Source organism: Palaemon carinicauda, chromosome 45 (genome assembly GCF_036898095.1).
Source record: "Palaemon carinicauda isolate YSFRI2023 chromosome 45, ASM3689809v2, whole genome shotgun sequence".
Lineage (NCBI taxonomy): Eukaryota > Metazoa > Arthropoda > Malacostraca > Decapoda > Palaemonidae > Palaemon > Palaemon carinicauda.
The window spans coordinates 45,895,619-45,920,422 of NC_090769.1; the positions used below are offsets into that span (position 1 = coordinate 45,895,619).

At 52.5% G+C, this 24,804-nt stretch overlaps 1 protein-coding gene across 2 annotated transcripts in view; it reads right to left on the bottom strand.

Annotated features, from left to right (window-relative positions):
- Positions 1 to 24,804, bottom strand: part of Mau2 (Mau2 sister chromatid cohesion factor) — a 700,592-nt gene that overhangs the window by 631,146 nt on the left and 44,642 nt on the right. The window contains exon 1 of one of the 2 annotated variants that reach the window (XM_068367343.1): positions 5,584 to 5,602. The exons of the other annotated variant lie outside the window; for it this stretch is intronic. The gene's annotated coding sequence lies outside the window, so the exon portion shown is untranslated. Of the gene's footprint in view, positions 1 to 5,583; positions 5,603 to 24,804 lie in introns of those variants that run through there. 2 annotated transcript variants of the gene reach the window in all.

Below are 24,804 nucleotides of genomic sequence, written 5' to 3' on the forward strand. Positions count from 1 at the left end.
TCAGATACTTTCCTACGAGAAAGGATCGACTGAAGAAGGCGGGGGGTGAAGCCGTCGACGATCCTATGGAGGACCTTCTCCTAAGGCATGGATCATTCTGCCCAAACGGGCAAACTCTTGCCGACCCTATGGCATAGAGGTTCAGTGACACTGAATTCGCTGACAGAGACGGCAGGCGCGATATCCTTGGCTGATCACGGAGATCGTGCAGGAATCGGCATCGGGAAGCTGTTATCCGGATGAGTAACCTTAGGCATCCTCCCAACGGGAAACCTGCCGGGGGGGTAGCCAATCCTAGAGTTCGTGAACTCTGTCGCTCCCTCTAGGATTATGCCCCCCCCCCCGCGAGAGCCTCCCATGCTACCTGTTCCTGACAGGAGGGGACTGCTATTGGACACCTTGTCTCAGTTGTCGTAGCCGGTCCAAAAACTTAGGCCGACGAGGCTGAAAGAAAGAGGCGCTGGGGCCCTCCAGGGTCTGGAAGAAAGCGCCTTGGAGGAGTGAAAACGGAAGTCGACTTCCTCCGCACAATCGCTGTCTATGTCTCTGTCCTTGGGCACAAACAAGCTCTTCCCAAGGATGGAAGGGTGTCTGAGGTTGTCGACATACACGGATGAGACACCCGAAAGGAAGCCCTCGGTCATTGCGTCCAGATGTCCAACATCGAGCTTGCCCACAAGTTCGAAACTTGGCGACGAAACGCCAAGGTGCTTGAGCCCGAGAGGAGGAAAGTACCCATGATCTTCCTGTAGCTTCCTTGAACAAAACCTCGGGTCGCAACCGAGGAGGGAAAGGACCTGGTAAGCCCCTTTCACGAGATGGAGAAGAGGAAGGGGTAAACCAGTCACCCCTTGGCCGATGGAGAAATCTCGAACGGAAAGCTCCCTGGCAAAACCCTTCCAGGGAATGACGGGGAAGGGCTAACCCAGGTTCTGGAAAGAAGAATGTCGCTCAGACCTCCCTGAAGATTCTTCCTGCTCTTGCATGACCCATGCTCTGCGTTTACGGGCTGAGGCCGTGTTCTGGAAATACGCTCCAGAAGACTCGCCAGGCTGGCCATGTTGCGAAACCCCAACGGGAATCGCGGTCGCAATCGCCCTGGCGCTCGCGCGATGGTAAATCAATGGTTTGCGCGTGGCCGAACGTGGAAGCGCCCATGCGCGGGCACGCAGGAACGCAAACGAAAGTGCGCGAAGGAGCGCAAGCGTGGTAGGAAGGGCGAGAGCTGGTAGTCGGCGAGCGATGACCCGTAGGCGAGCAATGGATACTGCAAGAATCAAGCCGACGTTCGCGCGATGAAACACCGGGGTTTGCGCGATGGAACACCGTCGGTTCGCGCGACGGAACACCGTCGGTCCGCGCGACGGAACACCGTTGGTCCGCGCGACGGAACACCGTCGGTCCGCGCGACGGAACACCGTCGGTCCGCGCGACAGAACACCGTCCGTCCGCGCGATGGAATACCGTTGGTTCGCGCGCGGGCGAACATTGGAGAGCATGTGAGCGGTCGCGCATGAGGGTAGGCGCGCGGGCACGTGGGCGTGCGGTCGCGCGGGCACGTGGGCATGCGGTCGCGCGGGCACGTGGACGCGCAGGCACGTGGGCGCGCGGGTGAGCGCAGGCGGTCGGGAGACCGATGACGCGTTCTGGCGAGCGATAGCCCGTAGGCGAGCGACGGCGCGTCGGCAAGCGACGGCCCGTTGGCGAGCGGTGGTGTGTTAACAAAACGCTAGCGCGCAGGTGAAGAATCGCACGGGCGCGTAGGCGATTGCCAACGCGAGAGAGACTAGTGATGGTTAGCACGCATCGCACTAACAGAGGGCGCGCAGGTGCATCAGGAAGGTGAGCGCTGAAGCAAGCTGTTAATCAGACGATCCTAGACGGTCAGAAAAAACCGTTGGCGCCCATTGGTGCGTGACAGAAAAGGGCACGCAGATGTGCGCTGGCGATTGAAGAAAGCTGGCGCACAGAAGGACAGAAGTAAAGGTGAGCGCTGGCGAGCAGGAGGAAGATCTACGGCAAGACTCAGCTACCGGAGATCGTGGTCCACAGCAGGGTAGCGCTAGATCGCTACTGATGGTGTCCAGGGAAACTGACACGCGTGGCAGATCGATGGCGATCGTTGACGCGTAGGAGATCGCTGACGAGCAGGCAAACGTTGACGCGTCTATGGTCGCTGGCGAGCAGAAGGCAACGCGTGGAAGCCTGTGCGTAGAAGAAGAGTCCTTGTCCAAGACCTGAACCAAAGTTCTAGATCGCGAGGGCGAACGTGGGCGCACAGGGCGCGTAACAGGAACCAACAGGAACGGCAGAAATGATCATCAAGAGAGCGCTGACGAACAGGAGAGCGCTGGCGAACAGGAGAGCGCTAGCGATCAGGAAAGCGCTGATGAGCAGGAGAGCGCCTGTGCGCTAACACTGAGCAGGAGAGCGCCTGTGCGCTAACACTCAGCAGGAGAGAACACAGCAGAAGGGCGCGCAGGGGAACCCTGACACGCAAGGGAAGAACCCCCGTGGGAGGCAACCCTTTGCCCCGAAAGTATCGTTGTCCGTCGGGAGACCGATGTCCGTCGGAAGACCGTTGTCCGTCGGAAGACCGTTGTCCGTCGGGAAGACCGTTGCCCGTCGGAAGACGAGGTCAGACTGCTGTCCATCTGCACCAGGGGCGAAGATCAAGAAGGAGTTGTAGGCTGCATACAGAGATTCAAAAAGGCGCCTCTTAGCACCCTTATAGGGAGAAGGGAGGCCCTTACGACGTAGCAGACGGTGAGCCTTACGGCGAAGGAGGCCAACAGCAACAACAGCAGAAGAATCCTCCGAAGAGGAGTCTCTATGAGTGTACTCTCTCGCGAACGAAAGAGAAACACTTCGTAGAAGAGACGGGTCAGCCAGTGACCTAAAAGGAGCAATCCTCCGAAGAGGGGCTCCTGGAGTTGCCCAGCCCCTTGAGCGTAACTGCAGGTGCGACCGCTCAGCACCAAGAGCATAGTCGCACGAAAAAAAGGCAAGAGAAGAACCCCCAAAAGGGGAAAAACTCAAGCCTGGACAGGAAAAACTTCCCTCGGAAGGAAAGTTACCCACCCAAGGAGGCGAGCCTCCTGAGTGTTCTAAAATGAACTGGAGAGCTGTCAATCGTCACGGGAGTACTTCCAGAAGAAGGAGACACGCCCCTGACGAAGATCTATAGGGGAGGCAGCAACAGCCGAAACCCCAGGCCTCAACAAGACAGCTCACTCCGTTGTCACATTACAGAAACGAACTAGATCGGTAACTGTAAAAAAATAAAACAAAATCATTAGTTAACATTCACTCCCCCGGGAAGGCTCCGAAGAGGAATCCCGAGGGAAAGGAACACAAGAATTACACAACAGGCACGTGCCCTCACAACCACTTACACTCACGGAAGGAGAGCTGTAACCAACACAGAATTATAACAATTATAATTATGTAACTATGTAATTATGTAATTTAAAAATGAATGAACACTAAAGAAAGAACGAAAACCCCGAAAGGAATCGTTCTACAAAGCTGAAGAATCAACAAATACAATTAGATTCATAAACTAATTGAAACAAAACATACGGCGTAGCAACCCCCCACACGGGAAGGCAGCTACAAAGGCGTAGTAAGTAACGTAGTAAAAGGGTGAACGACCTCAAGAGAGAGAGAGAAAGACCGAAGTCAAACTCGATCGCGACCCATGAAATTACACCATGGTGGCCTAACTGCCGAGGGCTCCACGGAGATATCGTACACTACACACACAAGCACAAACTCTGAAAAGGAAACTTACTGATTTCTATACTCAAATATATACATGAACATGAGAAAATGTTTACATATATATTGAGTAAAAGAAAAGTAAGTGATTAAGTAAAAACAAACAATGGCTGCCAAGCGAGGACAAAGACAGAGACGTCTGTCCAAGTCCGAGCAAAAAGTGAAAGTGAAGCATTCACCGGTGTGTGAGGGGGGGAGGGGTAGCTAGCTACCACTCCCCTACCCCCCTGCTAACTAGCGCGGGGGTAATACACCCTCGTTAAATTCTAATGGCTCGCCATTTCAGCTACGCTAAAAGGTAAACCCAATGTAAATAGCGTGGTTTGTATTTCGGTTACGGAACAATTAGTATTTAAAAAACTTCAGTTTGTAAGAAGAATGAACAAAGCGTCTAAATCGATTAACTCTTTCTGCAAAGTGAAACCGTGATTCTTTCTTTCTCTAACGTAACGATAGAGTGCAAACTGCGTAGCATAAAAAAACTAAACGTTAGTACATCTTTGAAAACAGCACGAAGACTATTCAAAGAATAAATTTTAAAAGAAAAAAAAAAATCACTTAAAATATTTTCTAAAAATATTCATCTCATCAATCTAAACAAAAATAAAAGTTGAATGGGCTCAACGTTGTATAACTTCGTTTTCCAAGTCAGTACCACCTACGAAGAATAGGCATAGGTCGCTTATAAAAAATATAAAATTTATCTTGGTGTTTAGTATTAATGGAAAGAGAATCGAAGAGGTCTAATAAAGGCGGGTGAGATATAAAAAATATAGAGGTAAATCTATAAATATCAACAATAATTTATAAAGTGATAAAATAATTACTAAAAACTAAAAGCCTTTAACACACTTCCGTACACTGAGGGGAGGGGAGGCCATCTTCTCTCTATGGAAAATCCAGAGAGAGATTAAAAAAGAAAGGGTAAAAAATTTTTCTCTCCTTTCAAAAGAATTTCTTTTGAAGATCGTATTGTTTGAGAATAATCCAACACGGCGTAAGCCATAAAACCATGAAAAAAGTACTTCACCAATCAGTTGAAAACTTTGAGGTTAAGCGCGAGCGGAATCAATGTTGTCGTTTCCATCCACAGAGAACTGAATTCCTGGGGAAATATATGTGATACCTGGCCGGCAGTCGGTGCTAGTGGTCACACCCCGCAACCACCACGGCGATCGCTCGCGAGTTTTTTTAATCTGTCGACCGTCAGAGACGTAAGCTACATATATATCCACCGGCTAAGTTAAATATTTAAAAAATTTCTTTGCATAATTTGGCAGAATATGGAGAGCGTGGGGTTGTAAACAAATACCGGAAAGTCTAACTCCAAGGTAAAGGTGAGCCTCTTGGGCAACAGGTGTTCACCTTTAGCCAACTTAGAGTTAAATGACCCAAGATATCAATCAAGTCACCTACTCAAGGACAACGTCATCGAGACGCTAATACGTCATAACGGTAATAAAACCAAGTGTAAAAATGACAAATTCGAAGATAATTTGTATTTTGCCTAACCATACAAACCTTAGCTATTTATAAAGGGTATTACTTTTAGCGCAGCTGAAATGACGAGCCAATAGTTTTTAACGAGGGTTAATTACCCCCGAGCTAGTTAGCGGGGGGTGGGGAAGGGTAGCTTGCTACCCCTCCCCCCTCCACACACCGGTGACTTGCTTCACTTCACTTAGAGGTAGGACTTGACTTGGGGGTCAGGGATGGCAGGCACATATGTGTAAATAGCTAAGGTTTGTATGGTTAGGAAAAATGTTATTTTCATTAGTAAAATAAATTTTTGAATATACTTACCCGATGATCATGTAGCTGTCAACTCCGTTGCCCGACAGAAATCTACGGTCGGGATACGCCAGCGATCGCTATACAGGTGGGGGTGTACACAACAGCGCCATCTGTGAGTAGGTACTCAAGTACTTCTTGTCAACAAGAACTCAATTTTCTCCTCGGTCCACTGGTTCTCTATGGGGAGGAAGGGAGGGTTCTTAAATTCATGATCATCGGGTAAGTATATTCAAAAATTTATTTTACTAATGAAAATAACATTTTTCAATATTAATCTTACCCGATGATCATGTAGCTGATTCACACCCAGGGTGGTGGGTGGAGACCAGCATACATGTTAACAAAGAAGCTAAGTATCCCGTATTTCATTTTAGCAGTTATTCAAAATAACAAACATAAAATAAATAAGTACCTGGTAAGGAAGTCGACTTGAACTATTACTCTGCCTTTTTTAAGTACGTCTTCCTTACTGAGCCTAGCGGTCCTCTTAGGATGCTGAACGACTCCTAGGTGCTGAAGTATAAAGGGCTGCAACCCATACTAAAGGACCTCATCACAACCTCTAACCTAGGCGCTTCTCAAGAAAGAATTTGACCACCTGCCAAATCAACCAGGATGCGGAAGGCTTCTTAGCCTTCCGTACAACCCAAAAAACAACAATAAAAAGTATTCAAGAGAAAGATTAAAAAGGTTATGGGATTATGGGAATGTAGTGGCTGAGCCCTCACCTACTACTGCACTCGCTGCTACGAATGGTCCCAGGGTGTAGCAGTTCTCGTAAAGAGACTGGACATCTTTGAGATAGAATGATGCGAACACTGACTTGCTTCTCCAATAGGTTGCATCCATAACACTCTGCAGAGAACGGTTCTGTTTGAAGGCCACTGAAGTAGCGACAGCTCTAACTTCATGTGTCCTTACCTTCAGCAAAGCAAGGTCTTCTTCCTTCAGATGAGAATGTGCCTCTCTAATCAGAAGCCTGATGTAGTAAGAAACTGCGTTCTTAGACATCGGAAGAGAAGGCTTCTTGATAGAACACCATAAAGCTTCTGATTGTCCTCGTAATGGCTTTGACCGTCTTAAATAGTACTTAAGAGCTCTTACTGGGCAAAGTACTCTCTCTAGTTCGTTCCCCACCAAGTTGGACAGGCTTGGGATCTCGAACGACTTAGGCCAAGGACGGGAAGGAAGCTCGTTTTTAGCCAGAAAACCGAGCTGCAAGGAACATGTAGCCGTTTCAGATGTAAAACCTATGTTCCTGCTGAAGGCGTGGATCTCACTGACTCTTTTAGCTGTTGCTAGGCAGACGAGGAAAAGAGTTTTTAATGTGAGGTCCTTAAAAGAGGCTGATTGGAGCGGTTCAAATCTTGATGACATTAGGAACCTTAAAACCACGTCTAGGTTCCAGCCTGGTGTGGATAACCGACGTTCCTTTGAGGTCTCAAAAGACCTAAGGAGGTCCTGTAGATCTTTGTTGGTGGAAAGATCCAAGCCTCTGTGGCGGAAGACCGCTGCCAACATACTCCTGTAACCCTTGATCGTAGGAGCTGATAGGGATCTTACGTTCCTTAGATGTAACAGGAAGTCAGCAATCTGGGTTACAGTGGTACTGGTTGAGGAAACTGCATTCGCCTTGCACCAGCTTCGGAAGACTTCCCATTTGGACTGATAGACTCTGAGAGTGGATGTCCTCCTTGCTCTGGCAATCGCTCTGGCTGCCTCCTTCGAAAAGCCTCTAGCTCTTGAGAGTCTTTCGATAGTCTGAAGGCAGTCAGACGAAGAGCGTGGAGGTTTGGGTGTACCTTCTTTACGTGAGGTTGACGCAGAAGGTCCACTCTTAGAGGAAGAGTCCTGGGAACGTCCACTAGCCATTGCAGTACCTCGGTGAACCATTCTCTCGCGGGCCAGAGGGGAGCAACCAACGTCAACCGTGTCCCATCGTGCGATGCGAACTTCTGAAGTACCCTGTTGACAATCTTGAACGGCGGGAACGCATACAGGTCGAGATGGGACCAATCCAGCAGAAAGGCATCCACGTGAACTGCTGCTGGGTCTGGAATCGGAGAACAATACATCGGGAGCCTCTTGGTCATCGAGGTAGCGAATAGATCTATAGTGGGCTGCCCCCACAGGGCCCATAGTCTGCAGCAAACATTCTTGTGAAGGGTCCACTCTGTGGGGATTACCTGACCCTTCCGGCTGAGGCGATCTGCCATGACATTCATATCGCCCTGAATGAACCTCGTTACCAGCGAAAGCTTTCGATCTTTTGACCAAATGAGGAGGTCCCTTGCGATCTCGAACAACTTCCTCGAATGAGTCCCTCCTTGCTTGGAGATGTAAGCCAAGGCTGTGGTGTTGTCGGAGTTCACCTCCACCACCTTGTTTAGCTGGAGGGACTTGAAGTTTATCAAGGCCAGATGAACTGCCAACAACTCCTTGCAATTGATGTGAAGTGTTCTTTGCTCCTGATTCCATGTGCCCGAGCATTCCTGTCCGTCCAGAGTCGCACCCCAGCCCGTGTCCGATGCGTCCGAGAAGAGACGGTGGTCGGGGGTCTGAACAGCCAATGGTAGACCTTCCTTGAGAAGAATGCTGTTCTTCCACCACGTTAGAGTAGACCTCATCTCTTCAGAAACAGGCACTGAGACCGCCTCTAGCGTCATGTCCTTTCTCCAGTGAGCAGCTAGATGATACTGAAGGGGGCGGAGGTGGAGTCTCCCTAACTCGATGAACTGGGCCAGCGATGAAAGTGTCCCTGTTAGACTCATCCACTGCCTGACTGAACATCGGTTCCTTCTCAGCATGCTCTGGATGCATTCTAGGGCTTGATTGATCCTTGGGGCCGACGGAAAAGCCCGAAAAGCTCGACTCTGAATCTCCATACCTAGATAGACAATGGTCTGGGATGGGACGAGCTGGGACTTCTCTATATTGACCAGGAGGCCCAATTCCTTGGTCAGATCCATAGTCCATCTGAGATTCTCCAGACAGCGACGACTTGTTGGAGCTCTTAAAAGCCAGTCGTCCAAATAGAGGGAGGCTCTGATGTCTGCCAAGTGAAGGAATTTTGCAATATTCCTCATCAGTCTGGTAAACACAAGAGGTGCCGTGCTTAGGCCAAAGCACAGGGCTTGGAACTGGTACACAACCTTTCCAAAGACGAACCTTAGGAAAGGTTGGGAGTCTGGATGGATGGGGACGTGAAAGTACGCGTCTTTCAGGTCTAACGAGACCATCCAGTCCTCCTGCCTGACCGCTGCTAGGACCGACTTCGTCGTCTCCATCGTGAACGTCTGCTTGGTGACATAAGCATTGAGAGCACTGACGTCCAGCACCGGTCTCCAACCTCCTGTCTTCTTCTCTACCAGGAAGAGACGGTTGTAAAAGCCCGGGGATTGATGATCCCGGACTATGACTACCGCTTCCTTTTGTAGCAAGAGCGACACCTCTTGTTGCAACGCTAGCCTCTTGTCCTTCTCCTTGTAGTTGGGAGAGAGGTTGATGGGAGACGTAGCTAGAGGGGGACTGCGGCAGAACGGAATTCTGTATCCCTCCCTTAGCCACTTCACAGACTGAGCGTCTGCACCTCTGTTCTCCCAAGCTTGCCAGAAGGTCTTGAGTCTGGCTCCCACTGCTGTCTGGAGAGGAAGGCAGTCAGAACTTGCCTTTTGCGGACTTGGAACCCTTCTTGGACTTGCCACGGTGACTGTCGGCACGGATACCTCCTCTGCTGGAGGTTCTGCCACGAAAGGGCGGGATGAACCTAGTTGCAGGTGTGTCTACTGCTGCAGGGCGGAAGGGTCTAGGCACGGAAGGTAAGGTTTTAGCCTTACGTGCGGAAGATGCCATAAGATCATGGGTATCCTTCTGGATAAGCGAGGCAGCCATCCCCTTGATCAGCTCCTCCGGAAACAGGCACTTGGAGAGAGGAGCAAACAACAACTCTGACTTCTGGCAAGGAGTGATACCAGCCGACAAGAAGGAGCAAAGGTGTTCTCTCTTCTTGAGCACTCCCGACACGTACGAAGCCGCAAGTTCACCAGACCCATCCCGAATGGCTTTGTCCATGCTAGACATGATCAGCATGGCAGAGTCCCTATCTGAAGGGGAAGTCTTCCTGCTTAAGGCTCCCAAACACCAATCGAGGAAGTTGAAGATCTCAAAGGCACGAAAGACTCCCTTCAACAGATGATCCATATCAGAAAAGGACCAGCAGATCTTCGATCGTCTCATAGCCAACCTGCGGGGAGAGTCAACCAGACTTGAGAAGTCGCCCTGGGCAGAGGCAGGAACTCCCAAGCCGGGTTCCTCTCCCGTGGCATACCAGACGCTCGACTTGGAAGCAAGCTTGGTAGGCGGAAAGATGAAAGCAGTCTTTCCCAGTTGCTTCTTGGAATGCAACCACTCTCCCATAACCCTCAAAGCTCTCTTAGATGATCGTGCGAGAACAAGCTTGGTGAAGGCAGGAGCAGCAGACTGCATGCCCAGAGCAAACTCGGAGGGAGGAGAGCGAGGGGTTGCAGACACAAACTGCTCAGGATACAAGTCCCTGAACAAGGCAAGGACTTTACGAAAGTCTAAGGAGGGAGGCGTAGACTTGGGCCCTTCAAAGTCAGAGTGTGGTTCATCCAAATGTGCAGCTTCGTCATCCGATACTCCATCATCCGAAAGCTGAGTAGGAAGTGGCAAAGGTAGAGCAGAAAGCTGAACGGCTGAATCCGGCAGTACGGGTGCATGCGTAGCTGCGGATCCAACATCATGCCGCTGCTGGTCAGTCTGCGAGCTGGCAACAACAAAAGCAGAGGGCTGGTGCGTGGGAGGGGTTGCGGTGGGTTGCGGAGCATGCTGTATGGTATGCGGAGCATGCTGTATGGTATGCGGAGCATGCCGCATGGGTTGCGGAGAATGCCGCATAGTGCTGGAACCCGGCAGCTCTACAGCACCTTCCCACTGCTGATGCGGTAGCTCACGCATGTCAACGGATGGTGCAGCAAGAACATGCGTCTGGCAGGGTGGACTGCGCATCGGTGGTGGAGCTCTCACAGGTGGAGTGTGGGAGCAGGCAGCCGCAGTATCTGCTGAGCGCACAACCTCGGCGGGTTGTAGGTTAACAGGTGCAGTGTTAACCTTCTCAGCATGATACTCCTGCATGAATGCCGCAAGCTGAGACTGCATAGTCTGCAGCATGGACCACTTAGGGTCTACTGTGGTTGGAGCAACAACAGACGGAGCAGTAGCCTGTTGTGGAACCACTCTACCTCTCTTGGGAGGTGTGCAGTCATCAGATGACTGCGGCGAGTCCGAACTGACCCAGTGGCTACACCTGGGCCGTTGGACTCGCTCGGAAGGGACCTTACGTTTGAGCGGTCGTGAAACCTTGGTCCATCGTTTCCTCCTGGAAACTTCTTCCACAGACGAGGAATGTAAGGGCTCATTCGTCTGTATGTGGATGGAACGATCTTTGACAGATACGTCCGCAACCACTGAGGATACATCCGTGCGCCGATCAAGGCCTGCCGAACCCTTTGGTCCTTCGACATTGCTTCTCCCCTGGGCTTGGGAGCTTGCAAGAGGTCCCGGACTGGGAGGACGACTGGCACGCACAGATGTACCCTCATGCGCAACACTGACACTGACACTTTTCACATCACTAGCACTGATAACACTTCCCACTGCACTTTTCGCTTTCAGCTCTCTGACATCTGCCAAGAGCTGATTACGGTCATTAGCCAATGACTCCACTCTGTCACCGAGAGCCTGAATGGCACGCATCATATCCGCCATGGATGGCTGAGCACTAGTAGCAGGTTCGGGAGTCACCACCACAGGGGAAGGAAAAGGTTGAGGGGCATGGGGAGAGGAAAAATCCACAGAGCGAGAAGAACTCCTCCTGATTCTCTCCTTCTCTAACATACGTGCATTTTTAAGGAATTCGTTAAAATCGAATTCCGAAAGCCCAGCGCATTCCCCACATCGATCTTCCAATTGACAGGATTTACCCCTACAATTGGAACAAACGGTGTGAGGATCTATAGAGGCCTTCGGAAGACGCCTAGCACAAGTCCTAACGCTACAATGCCTGTACTTAGGGACTTGAGACTGGTCAGACATCTTGAATTTAGAAGTAGTCAAGGGGGAATTCCAAAATCTAGCAAAGTTCGTTAACAATTAATCCAAATTAATTCCAAAAGCTTGCTAAGCTAATGATAAGGCTTCCTGAATAGCGAAGGCTAAACTCTAGAGTGAATACATCACCAAATCGTGAACAACAACTCCAGAATCAACAGCGTATCCAAGTAGGTCTTGCCGGCGGCACGACAGAGGAAAAATTGAGTTCTTGTTGACAAGAAGTACTTGAGTACCTACTCACAGATGGCGCTGTTGTGTACACCCCCACCTGTATAGCGATCGCTGGCGTATCCCGACCGTAGATTTCTGTCGGGCAACGGAGTTGACAGCTACATGATCATCGGGTAAGATTAATATTGAAAAATACAAATTATCTTCGAATTTGTCATTTGTTCCGTAACCGAAATACAAACCACGCTATTTACAAAGGGTGACTTACCCCTTAGGAAGGGTGGAAAGTCCCCAGCCTTACTGACTTCGGCTTGCCCGGGGGCTCGATCCCTCAGTGAGCAGCACTAGAGAGAGGGAGCCCCTGTACCTCACAGGTTCCTAGCATCGCTAGTAACGAGTGGCCTACATAAGCAGTGTGAGGAGGAGTGTGTGACTCGTCCTATGAAGTTGACCTTGAGACCTTCAGATAGGAATTCTAGGATAGGACGTTCCCCATACCACCTCGTCAGGGTATGGGAGACGCAACAGTATTAAGCTTAATACTAGGAGCACAAAGAAGCATGGGTTACCTGCAGAGGTCGAGGTCAGCTATGCGAGGACCAGGATGCTGCTTCCCCAAGAGAGGGGAGAATGAAGAAAGAAGTAAGGGTCAGACATACTCTTTCATTCACGCAGACTAAGACCGGGTAACAACGCCCTCAACCTACTGCTACTTGTCCAAAAAGGAGCCTGAGGTTAGACCAGCTGTTGTGCAGCCACCACAGGGCCGATAGAAAACGTATCGAGGCTCCTGTGGGTCACGTCTTGCAGGTAGTGGGCTGTGAAGGTCGTTTGACGCTTCCAGACCCCAGCTTGAAGTACCTGCGTCACAGAGAAGTTTCTCTTGAAGGCCAGGGATGTAGCAATACCCCTGACATCGTGGGGCCGAGGGCGACGTGACGGAGGAGGGTCAGGATTCAGGGCATGGTGGATAACCCTTCGAATCCAAGCTGAGATGGTGTTCCTGGTGACCCTCCTCTTTGTCCTGCCTGTGCTCACAAACAAAGCTCGCACATGAGGACGGACTGCAGCCGTTCTCTTCAAGTAGTACCTCAGACACCTCACTGGGCATAGTAGCAGCTGGTCTGGGTCGTTTGTTACAGAACGGAGACTCGCGATCCTGAAAGAATCGAACCGAGGATCCGGCACTCCAGGATTCTGAGTCTTGGCCACAAACTCAGGGACGACCCTGAACGTTACCTCCCCCCATCCCCTTGAATGGGCGATGTCGTACGAGAGACCATGAAGTTCACTAACTCGCTTGGCCGAGGCCAAGGCGAGTAGGAAAGCCGTCTTCCAAGACAGGTGGCGATCGGAGGCCTGGCGTAATGGCTCGAAGGGAGGTCTCTTGAGAGACCTGAGGACTCGAACCACGTTCCAAGGAGGGGGTCTCACTTCCGACTGGGGGCAGGTAAGCTCATAGCTACGTATGAGTAAAGAGAGTTCTAGCGATGAAGAAATATCCACGCCCTTCAATCTGAAAGCCAAGCTTAAGGCTGAGCGATAGCCTTTCACTGCCGAGACAGAAAGGCGCATTTCTTCTCGCAGATACACGAGGAAGTCCGCTATTGCTGGAATAGTGGCATCGAGTGGAGAGATACCCCTTCCACGACACCAACCACAAAAGACTCTCCACTTCGCTTGGTAGACTCCCTCAGAGGACCTTCGCAGGTGCCGAGACATTCTCTCCGCAACCTGTTGCGAAAAGCCTCTCTCCGCGAGGAGACGCTGGATAGTCTCCAGGCGTGAAGCCGAAGCGAGGCTACGGCCCTGTGAGGGACACCGGAGTGGGGTTGTCTGAGAATCTCGTGTCGTGGAGGAAGCTCCCTTGGGAGTTCCGTCAGGAGTTGCAGAAGGTCCGGAAACCATTCCGCGTGATGCCATAGCGGAGCTACTAGAGTCATGGAACAGTTGACCGATAGTCTGGTCCTGTTGAGCACCCTTCTCATCAGACAGAATGGTGGGAAGGCGTACACGTCGATGTTGTCCCACCGTTGCTGGAAAGCATCTTGCCAGAGTGCCTTGGGGTCCGGGACTGGTGAGCAGTACAGGGGCAGCTTGAAGTTCAAGGCTGTCGCGAACAAGTCCACCGTCGGGGAACCCCACAAAGTCAGGACTTTTTTGGCTATCTGAGGATCCAAAGACCACTCAGTACTCACTATCTGCGAAGTCCTGCTCAGACTGTCGGCGAGCACATTCCTCTTGCCAGGAATGAAGCGAGCTGATAGTGTTATCGAGTGGGTTTCGGTCCACCTCAGAGTCTCTACTGCAAGATGGGATAGCTGTTGCGAAAAAGTGCCTCCCTGCTTGTTGATATAAGCCACTACCGTGGTGTTGTCGCTCATCACCACCACGGAGTGACCCGCCAGGAACCGTTGGAACTGCTGAAGGGCCAGAAAGACGGCCTTCAATTCTAGCAGGTTGATGTGTAGGCACTTTTCTGATTCTGACCAAAGGCCTGAGGCTCTCTGGTTCAGAACGTGCGCCCCCCACCCTTCTTTTGACGCGTCCGAAAACAGAGTCAATTCCGGGGGGAGGACGAGAAGACTCACTCCCTTCCGCAGGTTCTCGTCGGCCAGCCACCACCGCAAGTCCGTCTGTTCCAGAGACCCCATTGGGATCAGAATGTCCGGGGAATCGGATCCTTGATTCCACCGGGACTTGAGCCGCCATTGAAGGGATCTCATCCTGAGGCGGCTGTTTGGAACCAGACGGGCCAGGGAGGATAGGTGGCCTAAGAGACGCAACCACGATTGGGCGGGGAGTTCTTTTCGCCTGAGGAAAGGTTCCGCCACCCTCCTCAGCCTTGCTATCCGGTCGTCTGATGGAAAGGCTTTGTGGAGATTGGTGTCTATTAGCATGCCTAGATAAACCAGTCGTTGAGACGGCTGCAGAGAGGACTTCTCGAGGTTTACCACGATCCCCAGATCCTGGCAAAGATCTAGAAGCCTGTCTCGGTGCCGAAGAAGGGTCGACTCCGAGTCTGCTAGGATCAGCCAATCGTCTAGGTAACGAAGGAGACGAATGCCGTTCCTGTGCGCCCAAGTCGAAATCAGGGTGAACACTCTGGTGAACACCTGAAGAGCTGTGGAGAGACCGAAACACAGCACCTTGAACTGGTAGATCTTGTTGTCTAGGCAGAATCTCCGGTACTTCCTGGAAGACGGATGGATTGGGATCTGGAAGTACGCGTCCTTTAGATCCAGTGTACACATGAAGTCTTGTGGTCTCACCGCAAGTGTGACCGTGTCTGCTGTCTCCATGCTGAACCGGGTTTGTTTGACAAACCTGTTCAGAGCCGAGAGATCGATGACGGGTCTCCAGCCTCCAGTAGCCTTCTTTACAAGAAAGATTCAACTGAAGAAGCCTGGAGAGCCGTCCACGACCTCCTGGAGAGCACCCTTCTCGGACATGGTCTCGACTTCGGCCTGAAGGGCCAGCCCCTTTGCCGATCCCATGGCATAGGAGCTCAACGACACTGGATTCGCTGTCAGGGGAGGTTGAGATGACGTGAACGGGACGCGATAACCTTGGCCGATCACTGAGATCGTCCAAGCATCGGCCCCGTGTTGCTGCCACCTGCGGACGCAACGCTAAAGGCATCCCCCCACAGGTGGACACGCAGGGGGACTGCCACCCCTAGGGCTTGCAGCCGCGGCCGCCACCCCTAGGAGTCTTGCCTCCCCTGGAGGACTTACCGCCCCTCTTGACCTTGGCTGGAAAGGGCTGGGGCTTAGACACCACTTTCTTAGCTGCCGGTGCCTGTTTGGGAGCCTTACGAGGCTGTTGCTGCTGTTGTGGCGGGGCTGGAGGCTTATAGGGCCGAGTTGTAAGGGCCCTGTGGAGGAGGGAGTCCGTGCTGGATTTCCTCCACCTCTCAGCCGTTCGCTCCAAGTCTTGAGGCTCAAACAGGCTCTCCCCCAGAAGGGAAGCATGTCGGAGCCTACACACATCTACGGCGGGGACCTTCGGATGGAATCTCTCGGACACAGCATCGCGACGCTTCAACACCGAGTTGGCCCACAGGGTGGTAACCTGGTGCGCCAAAAACTCGATGGAGCGGGTGCCCGAGAGCAAGAAGGTCTCTAGGGCCTTCCTATTGGTCTCCTTGGACAAGTCCTCCGATCGCAATAGGATGCCCAGAGATCCTAGCCAGAAGTCCAGCCACGAAGTGGCCTGCATGGCACACTTAGCGACCTTCTCGTGGTTAAGGATCTCCGCCGCCGAGAACGACACCTGCCGGGCAGAGAGTTTCTCCAGGGGAACTCCCTTCGCCAGCTCCTCCACAGAGTGATGGAGAGGAAGAGCGAGGTTGTGCTCACCCAGGATCTCGAAATACCTCCTCTGCTGAAGGCGAGGAGGAGGGATAAGCTTGTTCCCGGCAGTGGAACGACTGGAGGAGGCAAGAAGTGCGAGCTGAGCGTTGGCCCTAGCTCTGGCACTCTTCAGCCCCCGAGACCAGGGCAGAGCTGCACTGGTCTTAGGGGCCTTCCGAACATCAAACACTTCATCCAGAATCGTGTCTTTGCCTTCACGGGGGGCGATGACTGGATCCGTAAGTCTGTAAGTGTCCTTATCAGGCTTAGGACCTGCCAGAAGGCATGTTCGGACTCTTGCTGTTCTCCTCCCTGCGGGCTGGCAGCTAAGTCTCCTGCCCCAGGAATCTCTTCCAGGAATCTCTTCCTGGGGTGACACGTGGACATTCCCCTGGGTAGTCGTGGGTTCCTGACGAATCCTTGCCGAGGATTTAGGGACGGTCTTGGAATCCTTGGGTTCCCTCCTGGGAGGGATACAGGATCCCAACAACGAGGTTCGAGGGGCCCCTTCCTCACGAGACGATTCTCCTGCCTGAAGCGAAGTCTCCCCCCCTGGTGCCGAGGGGAAGACTACCGCCCCACTGGACTCACCTGAGGACGGAAAGGCCTCGTCCACGGGAGAAGGAGAGAGTACTCGTGCAGGAGAAGGGACCTTCGAGACCGACCTCTTGGGAACCAACTTCGCCCTAGGGGAAGTCACCACGAAGTCCACTCCTCTCTTTCTCTTCAGCGTAGGAGAGACAGCCGCTGGTTTGTCACCCTGGCCGGCGAGTGCTGGTTTCATAACCCTCACTAACGCCCGTGCCAGCGGACCAAACCAAGTCTGCTGCTCCAAGGACACAGAGTCCGAAATCCTCGCTAAAGAGAAAGGGATCGGGCGATCCTTTGGAGTGGACACGACGGTACCTGCCTGAAAAGAAGGTGGGGAAGAATGCTGTACTGACCTGTCTTCGTCCTGCACTACCAACCTGTGCTTGGATGGAGGTGATCCCGAGTGCCGTCTAGGAGCACGCATCCCTGCTGCTACCACCGGCTGTGGAATTCGCCGCAAACGATGGTCGCGCGAGGGCGAATGGTCGCGCGGGAGTGCGGGCGAGCGATCGCGCGGGCGTGCAGGTGGATGATCGCGCGGGCGCGCGCGGGCGCACAGGCGAGCGGTTGCGCGGGCGCACAGGCGAGCTGTCGCGCGGGCGCGCGGGCGCGCAGGCGAGCGGTCGCGCGGGCGCGCAGGCGAGCGGTCGCGCGGGCGCGCAGGCGAGCGGTCGCGCGGGCGCGCAGGCGAGCGGTCGCGCGGGGCGCGCAGGCGAGCGGTCGCGCGGGCGCGCAGGCAAGCGATCGCGCGGGCGCGCTGTCGAGTGGGCGCGAGGGTGGGCAGGTGAATGAACACGAGTTCGAGGCGACGAACGCAAGCGTTGGCGCGACGGCGAGGGATCGTGCTGCCGCGTAGGTGAGGAAGATCGCTGGCGATGTCGCGATGTGGTATGTCGACGCACTGGTGTGCGATGGTGAGCAGCATGCGCAGGTGAATGACCGCGTAATGGTAAGCGATGGCGAGCAGCATGCGCAGGTGAATGATCGCGTGATAGGTTGCGATGGTGATCAGCATCCGCAGGAGGGCGATCGTTCAGGGTTGTGCGATGAGGAGCAGCATGCGTAAGCGGGGGATCGTTCAGGGTTGTGCGATGGCGAGCAGCATGCGCAGGTGAATGATCGCATGATGGGGTGCGATGGTGATCAGCATCCGCAGGAGGGCGATCGTTCAGGGTTGTGCGATGAGGAGCAGCATGCGTAAGCGGGCGATCGTGCAGGATCGTGCGATGGCGAGCAGCATGCGCAGGAGGGCGATCGTGCAATGGCGAGCGATGGCGGGCGGCATGTGCAGGCGGGCGATCGCGCGATGGCGAGCTAGAAGCTGGCGAACCATGTTCCTTCAGGAGCGTTGGCGAACGTCGGTGCGTTCGTTGTCGCTGTTGAATAGGCGATACTAAGATCGCCTGTGCGCATTTGGCAAGCAGGTGAACGCTGGCGAGGAGGTAATCGCTGGCGTGTAGGTGATCGCTGGCGAGCAGAAGGTCGACGCGTGTCCTGTGAGAGGACAGCTGGTGCGGCGCGTTCACGAGCAGGAACGGGAAGATCGCTGGCGCGTTGGCGAACATATGTTTCTGACACACGCGCAGCACGATGTTGCGTAGCCACAGGACCAGGCAGATGGTGAGCAGGGAGTTCAGCAGGAACTAAAGGGTGGTCAGAGACCGCAGGGCGATGGTCCTCAAATGAGCGCTGACGCTCGAAAGAGAGCTGACGAGCAGGAGAACGCTGGCGAGGGGGGCGAACATCAGGAGAGAGCCGACGAGCAGGTGAGCGTCGGCAAGCAGGAGAGTCTTGGCGAGCAGGAGATCGCTGGCGAGCAGGTGAGCGCTGGCGAGCAGGAGAGCGCTGGCGAGCAGGAGAGCGCTTGTGTGCTAGCCCTGCTCGCGTAAGGGAAGAATCCCTTAGCCCCGAAAGGACCGTTGCCCGTCGGGTGACGAGTTCTCCAGAAGGCGAAGATCCGGCAGGAGATGGTGAGCGGTCTGCAGAGAGGTTCAAGGAGGGCGGAGCAGTCGGTTGAGGCTGACGAGGAGAGTCCCCCCCGAAGGACGAAGACCCAAAAAGGCGCCTCTTAGTCCCCCTGTAAGGGGAAGGGAGGCCCTTGTGGCGTAGAGGGCGGTGAGCCTTACGGCGGAGGCGGCCTCGGGGGAGATCGTCGGGACCATCGGTCCTCCGAAGGGGAGTCTCCGTCAACACACTTCCCTCAGAAGGAAGCTGGGCAGCAGTCGAGACCGAAGGACTCACTTCCCCCTTCGAAGGATGTACGGAAGGAGGAGGAGAGCCTTGAGAACCATCATCAGCAACAGCACCTGCGGCGGAAGGCCCAGCCACGTCGGAGGCCTCTGTCACCACGACGTCGACAATAGACAGAGGGTCTACCTCTGCTACCACCGGCGACTGTTTAACAGCGGCCCCCAACGAGACAAGGTCAATAAGAGCGACCCTGGAGGGCAAGCCCTTAAGCCCCAGGGACGACCAAATCTGTAAAAGATCATCACTGGATAAGGCATTATTATCAATAACCTCCCCCGGAGGAGGAGGGGGAACCGCCTCGCTATGGGAGGCGACGCCCTCTCCCCCCACCGAAGGTAGGGAAACAGAACAAGGGTCTGCGCTCCCACTTGGACGACTCTCCTTAGGAGGCGGACGAGGGGGAGCTTCGGAGGAGGTTTGGGCGGCGGAAGAAGAGTCCCGAGAACCTTCCTCCTTCAAGGCTAACCCCGGAGGAGAACGGTCTCTCTTGGACTTCTTCTTACGCCGACGGCCAAACCTCTCCCACTGGGAGGCAGACCACTCCCTGCACTCACGGCACATGTTATCCTGGTCGCACCATCGGCCCCGACATTGAGGGCAGAGGGTGTGTGGATCCGTGTTAACGTCCGACATGAAAGTCCCACAAGGACGGCCGGCAACTCCAGGGCATGTATGCATAGTAAAGAAAAGAAAAAAAAAAAAAAAAAAAACTGAAGGTCAACTTCCAACCAATCACACACGCTGAAAAGAAAAAGCAGAAAATTAAAGGCTGTCACGAAGGTGATGAGCAGACACGTCTGATCACCGCCGAGCCAAAAGTGAAGAGAAGCAAGTCACCGGTGTGTGGAGGGGGGAGGGGTAGCAAGCTACCCTTCCCCACCCCCCGCTAACTAGCGCGGGGGTAATTAACCCTCGTTAAAAACTATTGGCTCGTCATTTCAGCTGCGCTAAAAGTAATACCCTTTGTAAATAGCATGGTTTGTATTTCGGTTATGGAACAAGTTTCATTTTACCAAAGTCAGCAAACGTGGGAGACATGTCTTTGACCACGGCTGAGATCAAAGTGAAGAAGGTATGAGTGAGTAGGGGGAGGCCATGCTTCTCCCTGCTTCCACTGGTAACAAAAGGAACAGTTGTTGACACATCGTTCTCATTAAAAGTTTGTATAGCCCTATGCTAGCTTGGGCTGATCTTTTCTCCTATGAAAAGAACGAACAAAGAGGTTTTAACAAAAATTACGGTAAAAAAACATAAAACATAAGTAAACCAGTTACAAAAATAGGTGGTTTGTGTATTTGATGGGAAATATGATTATTAATAATAAAAATTATTATTATCATCATTATTATTATTTTTATTATTATCATTTTTACTACTACTATTAGTATTATTATTTGTCAATCTAAGTAGTAAAATTTTGTTTGACTCCACCCACCCCCTATATCCCCATTTATATTATTTCTGAGTAAAACACAAATACAACACCACAGCAAATTCATACTAACAAAGAAAGAAAATATGAAGTGTTCCTGGTTGATTTATAATTACTTCAAATTGTTCTGATACAAATACACTGTAACTGGGGAAACCCATATTTTTCAAATTCTAGATGTTTTAAAATCCCCAAAAATATGACTGAAAAACAATTTACAAGGAAAGCAAATATAAGAACACCACATAACCTAAAGTAAATAACCTAACCTAACCTAGAAAACATATCCTAACCAACAGTGGGAAATTCCCCATGCAAGTATGTGCCCTTCCCCTTAAATCGCCGGTATCCTTAGCATTTCGTAAGACTAAGTCCCAACCCTGTGTTTGCTTTCCATGCAACTTCCCTCTTGGCAAGGTAACACTAAATCCTAATATTTCATAAATCATAAAAAATGACAAATTCGAAGATAATTTGTATTTTTCCTAACCATACAAACCTTAGCTAATTACAAAGGGTATTACTTTTAGCGTAGCTGAAATGGCGAGCCATTAGAATTTAACGAGGGTGTATTACCCCCGCGCTAGTTAGCGGGGGGTAGGGGAGTGGTAGCTAGCTACCCCTCCTCCCCCTCACACACAGGTGAATACTCACTTTCACTTAGAGGTAGGACTTGTCTTGGGGGACAGGGCTGGCGGGCAAATATGTGTAAATAGCTAAGGTTTGTATGGTTAGGAAAAATACAAATTATCTTCGAATTTGTCATTTGTTCCGTAACCGAAATACAAACCACGCTATTTACAAAGGGTGACTTATCCCTTAGGAAGGGTGGAAAGTCCCCAGCCATACTGGCTTTGGCTTTACCCGGGGACTCAGAATCCGAGTGAGTCGCACTCGAGAAAAGGAGTCCCTGCACCTCACAAGTTCCTTGCTCCGCAAGGAACCATGTGGCCTACGTAAGCTTGTGTGTGAAGGAAGAAGTGTGACCCGTCCTAGGCAGTTGACCTGGAGTTCCAGAAGGAACTCTGGGTTATGACGATCCCAATACCACCTCGTCAGGGTATGGGGGACGCGACAGTATTGACTCAATACTCGGAACACAAGGAAGCATGGTTTACCTGCAGAGGTTCGAGGTCAGCTATGCAGAGACCAGGATGCTGCTTCCCCGTAGAGGGGATGATGAAGAAAGAAGTAAGGGCCAGACATACTTCTTTCGTTCATGCAGACTAAAACCTGATAACAATGCCCTCAACCTTCTGCTACCTGTCCAAAAAGGAGCCTGAGGTTAGACCAGCTGTTGTGTAGCCACCACAGAGCGATAGAAAACGTATCGAGACTCCTGTGGGTCACGCCCTGCAGGAAGCGGGCTGCGAAGGTCATTAGACGCTTCCAGACTCCAGCTTGTAGCACCTGCGTCACAGAGTAGTATTACTCGAAGGCGAGGGACGTTGCGATGTATCCAACATCGTGCTGTAGGGCGACGTGACGGGGGAGGGTCTGAAGACAGGTCGAGATGAATGTCCTTGAGTCCGGGCTGAAGAGGTATACTGGTGACTCTCCCCCCATGTCCTCCTTGTGCTCCCAAATCGGCTGCAACTGAGGACAAACTGCAGCTGTTCCCACCGCTAACCTCTCGATTCCTTACTGGCAAGAAAGAGAAGGTCTTGGGACATCAGACACAGAATGGAGACTCGAAATCTTGAATGAATCGGACCGAAGGGCCGGGACCCCCAGATTCTGAGTCTAGCCAACAACTCAGGAGCGAGCCTGAATGTTGCCTTCCCCTCTTCCTTAGAAAGGGGGGAGTAGTAAGAGACCAAGAAGATTGCTTACACACTGGCCGTGGCCAGAGTGAGCAGAAGACCCAAGGCGGAATACAATCCGAGGCCTGTCGTAAAAGGGTCTTGAGAAGATCTCTTAAAGGACTAAAAGTCCGAGCCATGCTCCAAGTTGGAGGTCTTCCTCCGACTAGGGCAGGGACGATCGTAGCTTCGCATGAGCGAGGATAGATCCAGCGGGCAGGAAAAAGTTATTCCTTTAAGCCTGAAGGTCAGGGAAAGGCTGAGCGACAGGCTTCATTGCCGAGAGCGGAAAGGAGTTTCCTCCCGCCGAAAGGCAATAAAACCGTTATTGCTGGAGAAGAGGCCTCAAGGGAAGAGGTATATCTCCCACGGCACCAACCACCTTAGACTCTTCACTTTGCCTGGGAGACCCCTGTGGATGACTATCGCAGATGACGCGACCTCCGTACCGCGACTGTAGCGGGTTGTCTCTTCTAGAGGAGGAAGCGTAGTGTCTCCAGGCATGAAGCCGAAGCGACGCCACGGTTCGGGAGAGATGTCGCAGTGTGGTTGCTTGAGTAGTCTGCGCCGTGGGAGAAGCTCTCCCGGGAGTTCCGTCAGGGGAAGCAGAGGGTCCAGAAACCGTTCTGCGCATAGTCCCAGTGGAGCTCTCCCATTGAAAGGTTGACAGACAACCTGGTCTTGTTGAGACCCATTGTCCACAGACAAAAAGGAGGGAAGACGCAGGCGTCGAAGTTGTCCCACCATCACCGGAATGCATCTTGACAGAGTCTCGGGGTCTGAGACTGGGGGGAAGACTAGCGGAAGCTTGAGGTTCCAAGCTGTCGCGATCAGGTCCCCCAGACCAGCACTTGCTGGTTACCCAAGGTCAAAGACCCCCAGGTACACTCTCTCTATGAGGCTCTGCTCGGATAGTCTGAGAGAAACATTCCCCTTCCTGGAATGAGAGAGCCGATGGTGGTATTGAGAGAATCTCAATCATCCCGGTATCTCTACTGCAAGATGTGAAGGTGTGAAAATGCGTCCCCTGCTGGTTAGAATGAAGTCGACGCGCAACGGGGCGACTCGGCAGGAGCTGTAGGATCTGAAGAGGGGCCAGACTAAGGCCCCTAAGCCTGCCTGAATGATGGAGAGGTATCCTTCAGGTCTTGACCATAGGCCTGGACCGGAACATCCCCCCCCCCCCCTTTCCTTTGACGAGTCCGAGAACCGCATCAAGAATGTGGGGAAAGGACGAGAATATCCACTACCATCAAGAGGCTCCATAGGTCAACACCCATTGCAGGTCTAATAGTTCCGTTGGTCCCATAGGGCCAGGGAGTCCGGTTAAACATTGCCTGAAGCCACCGGAATTTGGATCGCCCCACATGGAACTTATCCTGAGGCGACCGTTCGGACTATAGACGGGTCAATGAGGAAAGAAGAACTAGGAAACGTTCCAAGGTAGGGCTGAAAGCTCTGCTTGACTGAGAACAGGTACTGCGACTCTCCTCAGTCTTGCCACAGTCAACCGAAAGGAAGGCTCGGAGGATGTGGTAACAGAATCTGGCGTCAACAGGTGGTCACCCATCCAAGTACCGACGTTGCTTAACCTCGCTGGACGGACGAGAAGCGGGGTTTCCAATGTGGTAAGGCGGTTGACTCAATATCATGGCCAGATACTCCAGATGTTGAGGCAGAGGAAGAGAAGGCTCCAAGCAAAATACCATGAGCCCACACTCATGGTAAGCATCCGGAAGCTTGTCCCGGCGCTGAAGAAGGTCGAAACCCGAGCCTACCGGAGTTGACCAGCCCTCCAAACAGCAGAGGAGGCGGAAGCCTGCACCTGAGCGGCCAAGAGGAAGGCAGGGAGAGTTCTCTGGGGAAACAAACCTGCTATGCCACGGCGGGATAGCCACACTGCATCATAAGCAGGAATACTTGCAGTCTAGGCTGAATTCGACGAGCACCCTGGAAGATGGATGGAATGGAAACTGAAAGTACCCGTCCTTCCGATCCAGGGTTTAAGGAGTCCTGTCGCCTTGTTACCAGTCTGATCGATTCTGCTGGTCTACGCTGGCCGAAGTTTGTTCGACAAACTTGATCAGGGCTGAGAGGTCGACTATGGACATCCCCTCTCAGATCCTTCCTTACAAGAAAGGATCGACTGAGGGGGCCGAGGGTGAAGCCGTTGATGATCCTAAGGAAGACCTTCGCCTAAGGTATGGATCATTCTGCCCAACCGGGCAACTCTGCTGACGCTATGGCATAGAGGTTCAGAGACACTGAATTCGCTGACAGAGACGGCAGGCGCGATATCCTTGGCTACTCACAGAGATTGTGCGGGAATGGGCATCGGGAAGCTGTCATTCGGATGAGTAACCTTAAGCATCTTCCCAGCGAAAAACCTGCAATCCTAGAGTTCGTGAACTCCTTTTAGGACTATGCCCCCCCGGGGGAGTCTCCCGTGCCATCTGTTCCTGACAGGAGGAAACTGCAATTGGACACCTTGTCCCAG